We start from the raw sequence: 18,064 nt of genomic DNA on the forward strand, positions 1-18,064 counted from the left end.
CGAATAATCGCATTGAGTGTCACAATCAAAAAATTAAAAGTTATCTCACTTCAAGCATGCATTTGGTTCAAGCAATTTAGAAGCATTAGTAAGTTATATTGAGAAGGATTTCTTGTCTCTACAATTTTCCAAGTTTAAGGAAATGAAGCTGAACTTAAATGTAAATGATGTCAGCGAGCCATTTCAACTAGCCTTGGCCCGTAATTGCATTTCTGAGGCCACAAGTAAAGTACTTGAGCAGTATGAACGGTTTAAAGAAGTAGGTTATTTGGTTACTTCCACTGCTAATTCTTATGTAGTGGCTTCAGCAAGTTCTGAGCACAGTGTTTCATGATGCCTGACGCGTTGCATGTGTGCTTTTTATAATCAGTACAGTTTGCCTTGTGCACACATTATAGCAGCTCGCCATTTTGCCCAGCAAGACCTTTTTGACAAAGCATGCATACCAGACAGGTGGTGTAAGGATCATTTCCTGAGTGACAGCTGCATGGTCTCAAGTGCCACACCAGTGGTGACAAGCAGCATTCAGCTGCTGCCATCTGTGAAGCTCGACACTGCTCAAGAAAAGTATTCTTACACCTACAAGAGGCTTTGTGAAATGTCCAAGACTGTGGCTAATGTATTATCTAATTGTGGTGAGAAGGAGCTAATGGAAAAACTTGCATCATGCGAGGCATTCTTCAGAAACTTAACCACCTTTCCTAGTAATCAAATTACAGTTAGCTTACAAGGTACACCAGCTCCATTACCCCAGTTGACTGCTACAAGCAGTTGCAGGCATTCGAAAAGTACAAAACTTAATGTACCTTTGGTAAAAGCAAGAAGAGGACGGCCAAAGAAAGTCAAAGCTGTTAAGCGTAAGTTTTTGCCATCGCAAAAGCAAATGGTAAGCCTTGCAATGGTGACAGCAGACATGTTAAATGTCTGCAAACGCTACTCTCTTTCAGATGCCGATTTAAATGCTTTAGTACAGGGCACCTCAATATCAGACAGCATGATTATTGTAGCACAATACTTGATTCATAAAAAGTTTCCTCACTGGGATGGCTTTCAAGATGTGCTACTTGGCCATCGTTTACTATTTACTAAAGTAGAAAGCCCTTTTATTCAAATCTTGCATGTCCGAAATCCCAATCACTGGCTTACGGTAACCAATGCTGACGCTGATGAAAACACAGTCTTTGTATATGACTCAATTGACCAAGGTACTCCTTCTGATGCCATCAGGCAAATCTGTCACATGCTAAAATTGCAGTCACCAACGCTGACCATTGGCACTAAAGGGGCACAAAACCAGTGCAACACGCTTGACTGTGGCTTGTTTGCAATTGCAAATATGTATTATTTAGCATCAGATTGGAGACCAGAAAATTTAAACCTTAGTCAGAGTATGCTGCGCAGACATTTGCTGAAATGCATACAAAAAGGCAACATGGAAGATTTTCCACTCACAAGCTCCCCCACTACTCGTGTGCGGCCAAAAGATTGTATTTATGAGTTGCATTGTGTATGCAGGCAACCGCTGTATGGCAGAAAAGTACTGGACATTTCTTGTGCATACTGTTCAAAAACCTTTCACAGGGAATGCCTTCGCCTTTTACCAGATAATATGGATAAAAAAATAATTGTGTGCTCTAACTCATGTTTGGCTAGTGCCAAGGAAAAAATCCACACTTGTAGTACGTAGCATTTTTCTCTTTGTACGGCTTTAGCCAAACCTGACTATAACAAACCAGCATAAAGTGAATTATCCTGTATATTGCACACACAAAACTTCCTGACTGATACTCATGCAAAACACTCACTTGTAACAGAGGCCTTTTTTTTCGTACTTTTTTTTAAAATACTGCCTAAATGTTAGAATACTCGAAAACATACCAGCAGTGTACTTCAAGCAAGCTCCTATCGAGTCTCTATTTTGAGTGACTGGCAAGCTGTTTAAGGCTAAAGATTGCTGTCTACTATGCATGGTTTTGTTTACAAAAATGCAGGTAACTCTGACTTAATTTTTCCACTGAGGACAACAAATTCATGTAGGACAAACACAATACAAAAGTTTGTTTCCTTTCGTTATAGGTGCATTTGGATTTGAAGAATTACCTGATATAAGGAACCTATCTTTAGTGCATAGGCCAGTTTGTTATAATCGGGTTTCAGTGTATCTACAAGCTAGCAGTAAACACTGACACAAACCGGTGATGTGAAACTTTTATTGTTCCAGAGCCCCGTTAGCAATATGCCTGTATACTTCGATGCTGTTAAGAGGTTTATTTGTTAATTATCGATGCATTAACTTAGATCCATTAGCAGCTGTGCAACTGCTTTATGGTTACCTGAGGCATCGGGATTGCTTAGGCCCAACCACAAGGAACAAGTTTACAACATATTTTTGGCCGGCTATTTGATTTGACGTGGGCACAATTCAGCATCTAGAGCATCAACCCCAGCATCTCATCATTCTTGACGATGGCAGCTGGCGTCAACAATCCGTCAGGAATGTGTTTCTTGTGGTTGAAACTTTAATGTGGGCAGGTTCACTTTGTATTATTCAATTTGAAAACCTGATCAATCTGCTTCTAAGTAGTAGCAAGTATTTTGGATATTCAACTGTGTTACAAAATTTGCTTGCCATCGGTCTGGTACTGCTTTAGCAACCGAAATCTGTACTGACATTGCCCCATTACCTTCCCGTTGCCGCAAGTCTCTCGGCGGAGCCTGACCGCTACAGAGCGCATTCTCGGGTGGCGGATAGAGAAAACTCTTGTCATGAAGCTGCGCTAAGCAGCTTCATGCAAGACAGGCACTTGTGCCCGCGGACCAACAGGCTAAGAAAATCCTCAACAGCAGCACTCGGGTTGTCACAGTGACATGTTCATCTCTGAATGCAAGTTGCAGATTCTTTTTAATCCTTTGTACTTCACCTGCGTTTTTTTCCCTCTTGTACAGGTCCACTGATGTACCAGCTGCATGCATTCACACTACCATCAAGTCATCAGGAGCGTCTGTACCTCTATCTAAATATTACACTATTGTCTAAGGTGGAAAATGAGACTTGTATATTTTGCTGTAATGGTTCTGCCAATAAAAGATTGATTATACATATTTCTTTTCTTGCAAAGCTGGCATTGTGTATGTAACAGGCCAGTGCAGCATATAAGCTATAACTTTTTTTTTGCAGATGCATAACACTCACCTGCTATGAAACCAACTTGCACTGCATAGTTAATATGAAACACAGAAGATGATTGTGCACCATCTTGAATGCCTTCACATTCTTATTTAGTAATATTTTGCATCAGCTATGCAGCACAACTTGGCTTCCATGTTGAAGAACAAACTAGCCTACACACGTTTCCTTTTGCACTAACTACGTTAAGTATGTGCCAATTAATTCCTAGGCGAGTCTTTTTAAATACTCCTCCTTGATCAGGTGCTTGTCACTGTCAAAATTGAGGCAAGGTATAGCTTTGTCTACAATTTTTATTGGTTATGAACACAAATGAACAGAGACAGCATTTAAAAAATTCATGCTAAAGGGCAGCACTCTATAACAACCCAACACTCAAGTCCAGATTACACTGTTTTGCAATAAACTTGAAAAACACAACACACATTTACTGTTCGGTTGTCTTTCACTGTTGCATGGGTGATCAAGTATTGGGCCCCTGTACCTAAAGAATTGTAACACAATTCAGTCATCCAAATTACATTTTTGCATGCACTATGCATACATTTCTTTTTTCTAGAACACTTTCTGGGTATCCCATAGGCATTTCGCTGCAAGACATGTGCATATTACATGGATGTTCAGTGAACGTCTAGAAAAGGGCATTTTGAATGTTACCTGAAAACAGCCTCAATATTAATTCAAAGTTATTCTTAGTTTGTTTGACTGAAAGAATACAGCACATTTTTATGGTGCACGACACTGTAGCCCATCTAAATGTTACTTTAATGCAGCAGAGAAATCTGCGCTGATTAAAAGAGCTGTATAAAGGGAACCTGCTTCACTACATGAAATGGGTATGAAAAGGTGACATATCTGAGGGATAAAAATAATTTCAAGTTCACAATTGGTATAACTTGGGGTAGAGCACTCACCTAAATAAACCTTCCCATTCTTTGTTCACATACTGACTTCCACTACACTATAACACTGTTGAGCATGCAACAATTTTCAATTAAATAAGTAGCAAAGTGAAAGCTCATTTGTATTAAACATCTAGAGGAAAAGCTACAAAAAAATGTGGTGTGGAGAAAACACGTAAACATGCACAACTCAAGCATTTCGTGATTAAGCGACTAGAAATTTATGGCTTTTTATTATTTCGCTGCAAGCTAAGCTAACCAATAAAAACTAAGACTTACACAGCATGCTTTGCCACATTGAAATTCATATCACCCTGTTGTTTGGATACTTCAGGTCACGTGTAGCTGTTCTAGGTACTCTAAGGCTTCCACCATAAAGTGAACCCGTATGGCTTAAAGTGCCTTTTCTCTGCACCAAGACAGAATTGTAAATAATCATGTGAAAGTTACTACACACTTCTTTCCTTGGCATTTCAGAGTTGGTAGAGCACACTTAACATACTCGTAGCGCAAAAATTTATTCGTTGACTGCCCCACTAAACATCCTACCATGCTGCGGTGAAACTATGCACTTGACCCACCCCCTTTCCCCCATGCCTAACCCCATAGGTCATGTGCAGAGTGTCACAGAATTCTGTTTCGAGGATTCTTTGCATGCGCTAATGTTTCTCCAGCCATTGAGCATAAGTAAATTAAAAAAAACTAGACTAAAACATAGCACTGCTAACTGTCTAAGTATGCAATAGGTTGTGATGATTGTGACATTTCTATGCATGTGTAATCTTGCACATACTTATTTATCAAAGTGACCTTCCTATAACTTGTACCTCCCACAAACTTGTGATTTCATGCACACAGTGACACAATCGTACACACTCAACCCACCTCCAAAGTGGGTGAAGTACATCCATAAGGCTATAAAGGAGTGTGTGACTGATGGTGGGATTGAATCCTTCTTCTAGCAAATGGCCCAATGTTCTAACCATCATCATCAGCCTGGTTACGCCCACTGCAGGGCAAAGGCTTCTCCCATACTCCCCAACAACCCCGGTCATGTACTAATTGTGGCCATGTCGTCCCTGCAAACTTCTTAATCTCATCCGCCCACCTAACTTTCTGCCGCCCCCTGCTACGCTTCCCTTCCCTTGGAATCCAGTCCGTAACCCTTAATGACCATCGGTTATCTTCCCTCCTCATTACATGTCCGGCCCATGCCCATTTCTTTTTCTTGATTTCAACTAAGATGTCATTAACTCGCGTTTGTTCCCTCACCCAATCTGCTCATTTCTTATCCCTTAACGTTACACCCATCATTCTTCTTTCCATAGCTCGTTGCGTCGTTCGCAATTTGAGTAGAACCCTTTTCGTAAACCTCCAGATTTCTGCCCCGTAGGTGAGTACCGGTAAGACACAGCTATTATACACTTTTCTCTTGATGGATAATGGCAACCTGCTGTTCATGATCTGAGAATGCCTGCCAAACGCACCCCAGCCCATTCTTATTCTTCTAATTATTTCCGTCTCATGATCCGGATCCGCCGTCACTACCTGCCCTAAGTAGATGTATTCCCTTACCACTTCCAGTGCCTTGCTACCTATTGTAAATTGCTGTTCTCTTCCGAGACTGTTAAACATTATTTTAGTTTTCTGCAGATTAATTTTTAGACCTACTCTTCTGCTTTGCCTCTCCAGGTCAGTGAGCATGCATTGCAATTGGTCCCCTGAGTTACTAAGCAAGGCAATATCATCAGCGAATCGCAAGTTACTGAGGTATTCCCCATTAACCTTTATCCCCAATTCTTCCCAATCCAGATCTCTGAATACCTCCTGTAAACACGCTGTGAATAGCATTGGAGAGATCGTATCTCCCTGCCTGACGCCTTTCTTTATTGGGATTTTGTTGCTTTCTTTATGGAGGACTACGGTGGCTGTGGAGCCGCTATAGATATCTTTCAGTATTTTCACATACGGCTCGTCTACACCCTGATTCCGTAATGCCTCCATGACTGCTGAGGTTTCGACAGAATCAAACGCTTTCTCGTAATCAATGAAAGCTCTATATAAGGGTTGGTCATATTCCGCACATTCCTCTATCACCTGATTGATAGTGTGAATATGGTCTATTGTTGAGTAGCCTTTACGGAATCCTGCCTAGTCCTTTGGTTGACAGAAGTTTAAGGTGTTTCTGATTCTATTTGCGATTACCTTGGTAAATAGTTTGTAGGCAACTGACAGTAAGCTGATCGGTCTATAATTTTTCAAGTCTTTGGCGTCCCCTTTCTTATGGATTAGGATTATGTTAGCATTCTTACAAGATTCCGGTACGCTCGAGGTGATGAGGCATTGCGTATACAGGGTGGCCAGTTTCTCTAGAACAATCTGCCCACCATCCTTCAACAAATCTGCTGTTACCTGATCCTCCCCAGCTGCCTTCCCCCTTTGCATATCTGCCAAGGCTTTCTTTACTTCCGGCGTTACCTGTGGGATTTCGAATTCCTCTAGACTATTTTCTCTTCCATTATCGTCGTAGGTGCCACTGGTACTGTATAAATCTCTATAGAACTCCTCAGCCACTTGAACTATCTCATGCATATTAGTGATAATATTGCCGGCTTTGTCTCTTAAAGCATACATCTGATTCTTGCCAATTCCTAGTTTCTTCTTCACTGCTTTTAGGCTTCCTCCGTTCCTGAGAGCATGTTCAATTCTATCCATATTTTACTTCCTGTGTTCTAAATGTTAACACATCCTTGCACATACACTTCTCTTGTGCCAAAGTCACTCTTTGAAACATCTGGTGCGTGCAAAACATGCCAGTTTCTCGCATTCTTCCCTCTTGACAGCTGGTACTTTGAGATGATGTGTTAGACTGCACTGCCTTTGGGATCAGGCTACATTTTCTGCTAGATCCTTCAAAGCGGTTGAAGTTCACCTACAATGATATCACATTCAAAGTAATAAACTAACATTGTCCCAGTAAAATCCGATTAGTGGGTCCTTGCAGCTGTTTATATTATGCATTAATGTGTCATGCTCTTAATGTGTCAAGCACCTAGAAGTGACACCACTATGTTTTTTAAGTCCAACCTTTCACCTGTCTGCCAATCATGTATGTCGGCATTATGAGCAGAGAAGAAATCATGCTCACTCGACTGGCACACCCAGCTTAGCCTGCTCAAGCTTAGTGGAGCAAGGTCTTGTTAATTCATCAATGTATTAAAAACTCCATCAAAATGTGTTCACACTAAATCAGGTGTCACACCTGAAGCGGTCTGCGCTGGACGCATGAAAGAAGACTAAGGAATGGGCTAGGGGAGAAGTGAGAAGGAAGTTGGAATAAATGGCGGACGACACCCGTCTCACTTAGATTATGTCATTTTTGTTGCCGTTCTAGTTAGGAACGCTACAACACTTTCAGAACTGATGGCAGGGTGCGAAGTGGAAGAATGGTAGTAGAACAGTCACGATACCACTTTGCTTGAGCAAAGTTTCAGTAGAGCTAAAACCGAGTTCAAGCATGCCTAGTGCATCAATTAATGCAGCTTTCACTGGGAAAGACATGACAGGGTGCTGAGTGCAAGCAGAACAGAGAAATGAGTTGCTGCATCATGCTGTATGAAATGGTGCCACTGTGGGCAGGAGGAAGTGGCTTGATACAGAAGAAAACGGTTCAACGAAGGATTACTCGGTTGCATGGCGATGGAGCAAAAACAGCGGCCGAGTGCACCCGCGTCTAGGGCAAGCTGCCTCGGTGTTCTCCGGTTACGGATACTAGAACTGAACACGTTGCACCATCTGGGGCGGTATGCCCCATACTATGAAAGAACTCAGCCATCAGCAAGAGCATGGAATTTCCTACTAAACTGAGTACAGGGACTTCCCTTGCACCACACATCGGCACACATTTCAGTGCGAACACCCAACGCGCGTAAATTCGATGTTAGTTTGCAGTGGCGGCGCTGTGGACTCATTGTTTAGGAGCAGCAATAACTATTCGTTACTACATAATAAGTGCAAATTTTCTCGGACGCAGTACCAAATCCCGCATTAGAAATGATGTTTGCAAAACGCGCTATGTCCATCCAGACGCGGAACAGTCATAGCAAGCCGAAAGCAGACGCACTTGCTTAGATACAAATATTGTAAAACTCGTAACCGCATCGTAAAACTCACCGTCAGACTCATCATTGTTGAAAAGCGTTAAGAAGCGACTGCCACGCTTCAAATTTAAACAACGCGCATAAGAGACGCGAACTCACGAACACTACGATTCGCTAGGACATAAGAGGATTGGATTGACTTGCAATGCTTGCCCGGATCTCTTTCGTACCTGAACAATGTGGGTGTTACCGCTGGTTTCAGCATTTCATTTGTTTATTATTACGCGCCGGTTCTGCTAGAAGCGGTGTCAAGCGAAAGTTCTGCGACATCGCTACCCGCTTTGCATATCCAATGCTCGGTCAGCTACGTACGATGCACAGCGCCAATGCGTATAATACATTACGTTCCCTCTAGGTCAGTCATTGTTTACGGCTTTTCAACGCACATGCCTGCTAAACGCTTTTCCTGTGAGAGAATCACACTCAAGTCTTATGTGAAGCGGAAACTCGAACGTACAGGCTCAATTTACAGAAGCATAATAAAACATTCGAAAAAGCGCCGGCTATGGCTGATGACTGCTGCTGCACGCTTCACAGCATGATTACCATTCATTCCGTAAAGAGCACTTATTCATTCATCAAAAGAAACCTGCACAGCCTTATCATTGATCTAAAAAATGGCCTATGCCTGTGAAGCTGCGAGCTCAGTATGAAGTTTCATTGCCTCTCCACACATAATTAAACGCTTTAGTGCATGAAATTCTATCAGACCATGCGATGTTATTAGAATTTATGAAGCTTCACAGCCCTACACAGGCGTTGAGGTAAAGCCCTCGACAGACGCAAACAAATCGTGGAATCGAACGAATGACTCCACAGTGCGCTTGTGCTTAATGTGAATGTAACTATTTGCTGCCGCTCCGCTCAAGATTTAGTCTCAAAGCGTGAAATTCGGTCATATCGTGCGACATAATAACAAACTTGTCGAACTTCACCGCAGTGCCCAAGCGCCGAGGTAAAGCCCTCGGCAGACGCAAACATATCGTGGAATCGAACGAGTGACTCCACAGTGCGCTTGTGCTTAAGGTGAATGTAACCATTTGCTGCCCCTCCGCTCAAGATGCCGTCTCAAAGCATGAAATTCGGTCATATCGTGCGACATAATTACAAACTTGTCAAACTTCACCGCACTGCCCAAGCGTTGAGGTAAAGCCCTCGGCAGACACAAACATATCGTGGAATCGAACGAGTGACTCCACAGTGCGCTTGTGCTTAAGGTGAATGTAACCATTTGCTGCCCCTCCGCTCAAGATGCCGTCTCAAAGCGTGAAATTCGGTCATATCGTGCGACATAATAACAAACTTGTCGAACTTCACCGCAGTGCCAAGCGTTGCGGTAAAACCCACGGCAGAAGTAGGGCTGCATGAAATGCCATGAAAGCACAGGTGGCGCTTTTGCGCGTGATGTGAAGTGAAAACATTTTGTGCCACTCTGCACAAGTTTGCATCTCAATGTGTCTTTTTCAGGCAGACCAGGTGATGTCGTTACAACTCCGTCAAGCTTAACAAGACTACACAAGCATTGCCATAAATCTTGCAGCAGAAGTAGCTAAGGTATTAGTAAACTTAATTAATACATGGGCAACGCTGAGCGCCGACGGTAAATGCAAACATTATTTCTGTCATTGCACGCATGTCTGTGCATAGCTGCTTGAAACGAAGGAAGTGCTGTGCAGTGCAATATTAGTTATATCAACATTTATGCACGTCACTGCAAAACTTAAGGATTCTACGGCTTGTATGCTTAGTCAAAATACAAAAATAGTGAATCAATAGGAAGTGTTTTTATTCATAAGATGAACGAAAACATTCCATGCCTTTTTGCACACAAATCACAGCATGTATAAAAAAACCGAAAATCTCAAGGAACTCCTAGTAGATATGTGCAACTTTCAGATAATAGCATGTATGCCAAGATAGCATCAGTTGTCAAAATTAAGAAGTATCTTTCAACTCCTCACAGTCTGTCACTCCCTTTGTGCAAAGCACTGTGAGCTCTCTCTGCTGCAGCCTTCTTGGCACAGCGCTCCTATGTCACTTCGTCAGAGCCACTGAGGAGAAAAAAATAAGACAAAACCAATTTTATACCTGAGCTGGCTGCCAGCCATCACTACCACCTAGGGGCCCTCAACGCTTGACATGATGTCAAGCAAGCTTCACTTTTCAGCTGTCCCCTGCCTCCAAGCAATCTTTTTGCGCCTTTCTTGCTTATAATATAAGCGGCGAAGTTATGCACACAGTACGTAAGCCACAACATTCAGCAATTATAAGTGACATTATTCTCATGCACTTAAACCTAAGCATTTTATTGTTGCAGCTTTAATATTGAATAGGCATGCTTGGATAGTGAAATTTGCTGATTGAATCGATAGCAATATTCAGGAAAAATTACCTCTGAATATCGAATCAAATATTGAATATTCCCAATTTCTAAAATAACGAAATGAAAAATGCCGTAGAGTCTGTTAAGGAAAAAAAGACTTGCTGGCCTTTTTGGATGCGTATAGTGCCATTAACAACTAGATGTCAAGTCAACTAGGAAGCTTGTAAATGAGAAGCAAAGGAAAGCACAATCATATCTGGTGCATAATGACCATGCATGACACAAATAAAATAAAATGAGCAGCATGTCCCAGACACATGTAGTAGAGTATAGTAGAGTATACAGCTCAGTGAAGGAGTTAAGGGCAATACTGCAGCCCTGCATATCATTTTGAAGGAATCCAAGCATATGGAGAGATTGACCAAACATAAATTGCTTTGTCTAATTAGACAGAGCAAATGCAAAGTCTTCCTAAGGCACGACATGCTTACTCAACTATAGCATGTAAATGACCTCCTCCATATCTTTGTTTAGAAACTGGATCATCTGCGCAACAATCACAGTTGTCCTGCACTATAACCATTCAACGATTCTTCATTTATATCAGTCTTCCTCCTTGTAGACTGCAAGAAGTGTTGTTGTCTTTTACAGTATTCGAACAAAACAAATGTACTATTCGACAACTTCAAATAGTGAATTCTCGAATCGAATACGAATTGAATAGCAAAGACTATTTGATTCATATTCAAAATTTTGAATATTTGCACACTCCTATTATGAAATTGCAAGATTGGCTTGTAATCGCAATATATGTGGCAAATTTTCTATTAAAAAAATGTGGGTTAGCCCCCGCATGCATCTCATTTCACAGCCAATCAACCATCACTTAATTTCCTTGCATTGCTGCTGTTCACTCTGTCTTTTATACATTGCCACATTTGCACTGATAATAGTTGCTACTGGACATATCAATTTTATCTGCAGCATGATGTATAATGTCCTATATATTAACAAGGAATAGATGATACTAGAAATTATCAGTTATCATATATAATATACAAGACAGTTAACTGATAATCTATAAGAGTACCAAAATTGGTGCTAGAGGAAAGGAGGGCAGCAATGTGCAGCAGAGGATTGGGAGGTGTAATTCGAAATAGCATAACTGCACTGTCCTAGAATGGAGTCAGCTAATTCAAAGCAAGGATATGACTGAAGCTTTCAATGCAGAAGCAGACATAAATTGGTTAATGAAGTTAATGATGGCCATGTATGCACCTTGAAAAACATGGGAGCTTGAATATAAAAATTAAGTGTACCCAGCAGCACAGATTGGATTCAGATTGTACTTAGGCACAGAGGATGGCCTGTCTCTCCTGCCAGATGGTGTCCTGCTTGTCTCCCCTCACAGCCACTAGTTGTGGACGGTGGTGGCAACTGATACAACCAATGCATGCAATAATGCAGAACATAATTTAGGTAATTTTTGAAACATGGAAGACTTTTGTCTACCAAAGCAGGTAACAAAAGTGGTACTCATATTTTTGAGTCTGAGAAGAATTAGTGTGTATGTAAATTGTTTTCATATTGGGTCCTAGCTCTGCTTCAAACCACAGTGTGCCACATGGCTCTGTTCTGGCCCCCTTGCTGTTCATCATTCGTCCTGCATGGAGGCTTCAAGACATCACAAGCGTTGAGTTCTTTATTTATGCTGATGACATGACGATTTGATCAACGTATGGGAATCTTGATATGCAATTTAACAGCTGCAAAATGCTCTTGACATACTCACTGAATATGCAGAGACTGTTGGTCCCCAACTGTATATAAGAAAGTCCTGCTGCATTCATGTTACTAACAATTAAGATAAGGAGAAGTAAGGTCAGTCTTCAAAACTGACTTTGAGGTAGGAATCAACCCATCAGTCATGCTAACAATTCATGAGCTACCTCTCCTTAGCCTTGGAATTCATCTTTCTGGTTCAGGCTTGAACTAGCCTAGGCCAGTCGGGAAGCCATCGACCTTGACTTTGGACTTAGTATACGGAATTCAACCAAGTGCTGGTAGAGCTCCCACTGAGGTGACACAGCAAATTGCAAGTTTTTTTAAATTTCACCATGTATCACCTATCAAGCACAGTTTCGTTGACCGAGTGCTCAGCGGTGGGCTATACTAGATTTCACCATCTGAGAAGTGAGGGCAATAATGGTACTGAATCAAGTCTTACCTCAATCCAAATGCGTAAATTGCATGCCCAGCTTAGCACAATTATGGAACTTGTCATTCTGTGCAAGCATGTAAGACAGCTACGATAACTGATCTCTCTATTAGTTGCAGCTCTCTCTTCTCATTTATACAGAGATCCTCCCATGATAATGACATTTTCTGACCTCCTGCTGTATGGCACTGTACTTATATTAGCACTAATACAAGAATAATGTTTAGGAGAAGTAATTATGCAGCTATTTCATACGTGAGATATCAGGATGCCTAGAGGGCACTGTGCAATTTACCCAGGCTATGATTTTCAGGGCAACATAGGATGGATCGCCGTCATCACCCCATTTACAGCATTAAAAATTATTTTTCTTTTATATGCACACACCTGTCCATTTGACACGAAGAAAAGGCTTATTTCAAGACTGTGAGACACTAATTAATTATGCATGCTCTCAGATCCTGCCACACTAAATCATCTAGGAAAGTTGGCGAAGATTCTAGACAGCATCGAAGAGAAGAAAAATTGAGGCCTGGAAACTACGGGCAGGCTAATGTGTACTTTTGTGCTCTCATTTATTACTATGAGAATATTCGAGGTTCATATGTGATGGCTTTGTGATGAGAAAAGAAAGAAGTTAGGCAAGGATGTCAGCTGCTATGAGATGTGCTTTATTAGAAAGTATAGGCTGCATTAGTACCTGTGTGGGTAAACCAGCATGTTCCCTGAACAAGTGAAGCTATTTTAGCCTACAAAAGCTGCCTTGAGGCTACTTGTTTTGCTTCAATTGTTGGCAAAAGGTATCTTGCTCTCTTAAAACAATTTTCACAGGAAAGTGCTGCATACTTATAAGATGCACATCATATCTAAGGCAACATGTAAAGCTTTATTTCGATAGCTAGTAAAGCCTTGGCCATCACTAATGTCTGTGCTGTGTACTGATGTGGCAGCACCACGCTTACACATTTAGACATCTTTTGCAGTCAAGCATGCAGGAATGCAGACAACTTTGAAAACCTGTCTCACGTACTGATGTTTAAATTGTGGCAGTTTCCATCGTCTCCATGCTGCGTGATCACACGAGAGGTCAACACGGGTCAAAAAATTTATATTTTACATTCGATAGAATATTTTATATTTTATGCACATATCACTCAGTAGCATGAAAGTGAACATGACTTCTATGCCAAATGAATATTTAGGAGGAAAAAAAAAATTGGGAAATTCCTCAGTGCGGAGGCACCTATTTCATGCACAAGGCATTCTCGGAAATTCGCAACAATGTGAAATACAATATATTACAGCTACAAAGAATATATTTTTGTCTGTAAAACATAGACGTAAAGAAGGGCTAGCTAGCCATGCAAAACAGAAGTGTTTTAGCATAACTGCTTAATTTGCTACAATTTTCAAAAGTTGCTATATTTACGGTTTTTTATCAACTATACCAATCCGCGGAGCCTGTTGAAATTTGGTGGACTCTGAGACCTTAACCTATTCAACAACTTTGCGCAATATTGTTCTTGTATCACAAATTATCAGTTTTACAATTCACTTCAAATGTGAAGTTTTGACGAAAATGAATGCGATATAAAAATCAAAATAAAGAAACAACATTGTAAATTAAAAACAAGTTGCATTATTTTGTTTGTAAGGACAATACTACAGGTGGTAGAAATGAAAGCTTCACAAGAACATAGCAATGTGCTAAGAAAAGGGGACATTAGGGTAAAAAGAACATGCACAAGGCTCTGACTTGCCTAAACTTGACCATGATTGTGACAGAAAGGCAGTTTTGGCCTTATGGTTAATACCTATACATAAAAGTGCGTTCACTGCAATCATTATTCGCTATAATGGGAATAAAGAAGCGTCAATATAACCTTTACGTGGCTCTTTTATTTAACAGCATATGTGCGCAGCTTATGGCATAGATAATTTTTAACGAAGGTTTGTATTTCTTTACGTGCTAGAATTAACTGTTAGTTCTCTGTGAATGTGCACAGGTAACACAATGTACGGCAGGTGAATGCCTCTAAAAATGACACACTGGTCATTATATAAACGTCATTATATAACCTAAGATGCAGTGGTGGGAGTGGCAATGGTGCTGGTTAAAGCAGTGTTAGCTGGCACATAGTTCCAGCTGCCAGGTGTCTAAAACTGCCAAAACTACCTTTCTGTAGCAATCATGGTCAAGTTTAGGGAAGTCAGAGCCTTATGCATATTCTTTTTATGCTGAGGTCCCTTTTTGTCTGATTATGTCTGATGTTTAATAGTACAAGGGCCTGGAATGACTATAAAGAATGCCATGAATGTTGCATGATACATTTAACACTTAAAAATGGATTGCTATAAATAATTAATATTGGCTGTATACAGGCTTAAAATTACTTGCTGTATAGGAGTGTAAAACATATCTGCTGTTAAAATTACAAGCCTATAAGTGATGTTTGTCTTTGCTAAAATGCATGAGGAGATGAGAAGATAAAGCATTTGAACTGGTGTGGTCTTTTACCAAGCACTCTGCGCCTTTCCAGAGCCCTTACGCACAATGGTTTGGAAGCTGGCACTCCATGTGCACTGCAGAATTGCAGCTTAAGCCTTCAACTGGAGGCAATGCTATGATTTAAGACTTTGAAGACACTGTATATATATCCAGCATACCTACACCACTGAGAAAAGTACCTGACAGTTTTGTTATTGAAAAGTAGATTGTTGCCAAGGAAAAGGGCTGTACTGAAAGGTAAACAGGTGCACATTATATCGCACTTCCTGTCACAGCCTATACAAGGCTGATAGTATTTGCCAAATAAATAAATAAATAAAAAATATATAATGTAATAATAAATTGTTGTTATGCTGTTTTATGGATAGGCCTATTTTATAGACATGCTTTATGGTTAGACTACCTGTTCTCCATAAAGACATGGAGAACAGGTGGACCCTCCAAACTTGTTGCATGTTGATGACTCGCTGCTCATCAGAAGGTAAGAATGTGTACATGCCATCCGTTTTTATTCTCCACATTCCAAATTCCAGCCACCTTGCATGTCTTTTCATTGGGATCAGGCTGCACGAAGTGTAAAAAGGTAAAAACAGAAAAAGCAAAATCTGATGCCAAACAAAACATGCGTCCAAGTGTGTATGCTGCTCCCTAGACTTGGTATACCTGATCCCGTTATCTTGTGATGAGGTGTAACGCGAGAGTGCAGAAGCACCACCATCCATTCACTTCGTCTTGACTGCCTTACTATTTGCCCAGTTACTGTCACTCATGTGGATGTAACCCCATGCTCAATGACACACTTATGCTTTCCCATCATTGTAACAAATTAATGAGCGAAATAATTGAAACATTATGTATCAACAAATTACGAGACAAATGTATTAGCCAGGCTTAAATGGTGACCCTTGTGACCAAGAAATGCAATTATCTAGATGTGTGTCCTGAGTGAAATGAATTATTGTTACATTTTTATTTTTGTACATGTCTACCATACCATTCTCTAACATTGTTTTGTTATCACGTGGCTTTGTGAATCTACTTTTGCCATTTATTTTTCTCGTTGTGTATACTGTTGCTTCAGGACATATATATATCTATGTATATATTAGCGTTTTCCTTAAACAAATATTTTTCTTGCGTATACAGTGCCAAGTCTTTACTTTCTTCACCTCTCTTCTTTTGTCTGTGTTACATCGTGCTGCCAAGCAAGACATCGCTATAAATCTGCACCCCCTTGCCCATCTTTCAGTTATTCTGCAGTGTGTGTAATTCATTACTGACCTTTATATATTCCATGTATCTTGCAAATTGCTTCTGAACATTTTACGCAAGAAAAGCTTTAGGTCCGTGAATGAAATGTGAGCTCGACTTTCAGGGCCTCTATAAGTGATGGATGCTTCTTCCTAATCTGTGAGCCAGAGATGTATCCTAGGCAGCCTCTACAGGGGGGCCCAAGTCAAAATATGCAAAAGAGAAGGGGGACCTCACTGCACACTATGAGCGCTAAAATGCCAGCATTCTCAGGGGAAGCCTGGGCCCTCAGGACTCGGACTGTGCCGGTGCTGCAAGCTCATTTCATTCTAAGCCACAGCGAGCAGGCACCATGTGCAATTAGGCCATGCACAGATACTTGTGTAACTAGCTTAGGGCCACGTTTTTGTGGTTTTTATATGTTTGTATTACTTTCACTGTGCTAAGGCAGTCAATGTGTAGTAATATAGCTTTATGAATGCTTGTGCCTGTAATATGGGGAAAATAACTGTTAGTGCTTTGCTTGTAAGGATGCTTGTTTGCAGATTAACAGCCTCAAATGCAACAAAAGAAGGTCCCAGTGCTGCAAACAATACTCTTGCTTGTGATTTTGAGGCGTCAGTGATGAACTCTGAGCATGTATACTTCAATTTCAGTTCTAAGTATTGCAGTTGCATATATGCACACCTAGCACATGCTTGGAAGCTTAAGGAATGAGGTGTCGCACTCTTTGCATTGTTACTGTTGAAGTGGTTAGCATGGGTCATTAAACGATTTCCAAGGATCGATCTGTCCAAGATCTGGCAACAGTGCTCTTAACATGCATTGTGAATGGAAGTCTGCATGTTGGCCATGTAAATAGCTCAGAGTATTTGACATGCCATATACTACAGTGTGGCAACAGTGTTCAGAATCTGAGTGAATGTTGGCATGAGGCTACTAAGTGGCGCACTTGACTGGGGATGCAGAGGTTGAGGGAGTAGAGGGGAGGTGTGGGGGGGGGGGAGTCGGGGCTTTGCCAGCCACATACAGACATCTTGGGGAAGGGGGGATGTGTCCTTCGTGCCCCCCCCCCCTCTGTATATGCCACTGGCGTTGCTACAGGAGTTGAGCACTTGGGGCACATTTCTTAGTCAGCTTTAGGTGATCCCTAAGCCCAAGTGATGGATTGTCTAAGGGCTGCTCCAGGACAAAATCTCTGAAGAGATATCTCCTGTGTCCGGGTAAGGTCACAGGCAAGGAGCAGACTTATCGGGGAAGTAAGGCACATATATACGTGTCCCACCAGAGGCAAGATTCCAGTGCGTGGTGAAGAGCAAGGAGATTACAGTTAGGTTAGGTGGAGGAATTCAGTTAGGTGTCACAAATGAGGCAGTTGATTGAGCCAATTGGTCTGCCCAAATGGTTGAACCAATTCCATCTGTGCCCTTGTACTCAGTGCACCTCAATACTGAGATGCAAGGAAGTGTAGAGTCTGTGAATTTATTGACAGATTTGTAGCATTCTTAACTGTA

The 18,064-nt window shown here is 41.2% G+C and overlaps 1 long non-coding RNA gene across 1 annotated transcript; it reads left to right on the top strand.

Moving 5' to 3' along the window:
* Positions 1 to 33: 33 nt before the first annotated feature.
* LOC126521643 (uncharacterized) lies at positions 34 to 3,098 on the top strand. Its single transcript, XR_008610316.2, has 2 exons — positions 34 to 567; positions 2,947 to 3,098. It is a non-coding gene; the product is annotated as an uncharacterized lncRNA (long non-coding RNA).
* Positions 3,099 to 18,064: the final 14,966 nt, after the last annotated feature.

The sequence above is a fragment of the Dermacentor andersoni genome, chromosome 7, assembly GCF_023375885.2.
Source record: "Dermacentor andersoni chromosome 7, qqDerAnde1_hic_scaffold, whole genome shotgun sequence".
Taxonomy (NCBI): Eukaryota; Metazoa; Arthropoda; class Arachnida; order Ixodida; family Ixodidae; genus Dermacentor; species Dermacentor andersoni.